The sequence below is a fragment of the Eimeria mitis genome, genomic scaffold, assembly GCF_000499745.2.
Source record: "Eimeria mitis Houghton genomic scaffold, Emh_scaff2658, whole genome shotgun sequence".
Classification (NCBI taxonomy): Eukaryota; Apicomplexa; class Conoidasida; order Eucoccidiorida; family Eimeriidae; genus Eimeria; species Eimeria mitis.
In genome coordinates this window covers 7,592-7,844 of record NW_013571001.1, presented here as the reverse complement: position 1 = coordinate 7,844, position 253 = coordinate 7,592, and positions in this window count along the sequence as shown.

Sequence of the window (253 nt, the reverse complement as noted above, 5' to 3'; positions counted from 1 at the left end):
TACCGTATTGATGGTTTACAAGATCTATTGCTGCTGCTGCTCTGCTGCTGAAGAGTTCTCCTAATCTTTCTACAGTTTTTGCATCTGCTGTTAGGCGGTTACGAAAATGAGAAAGACGAGCAGCAAACAAAGTTACTGCGGTTTTGTGCCTGCACACAAACCCTAAACCCTCATAAACCCTAATAAACCCTAAACCCTCATAAACCCTAAACCCTAGATAGTAAACAATGGGGTTTTGGGTGTAGAGGGGGTA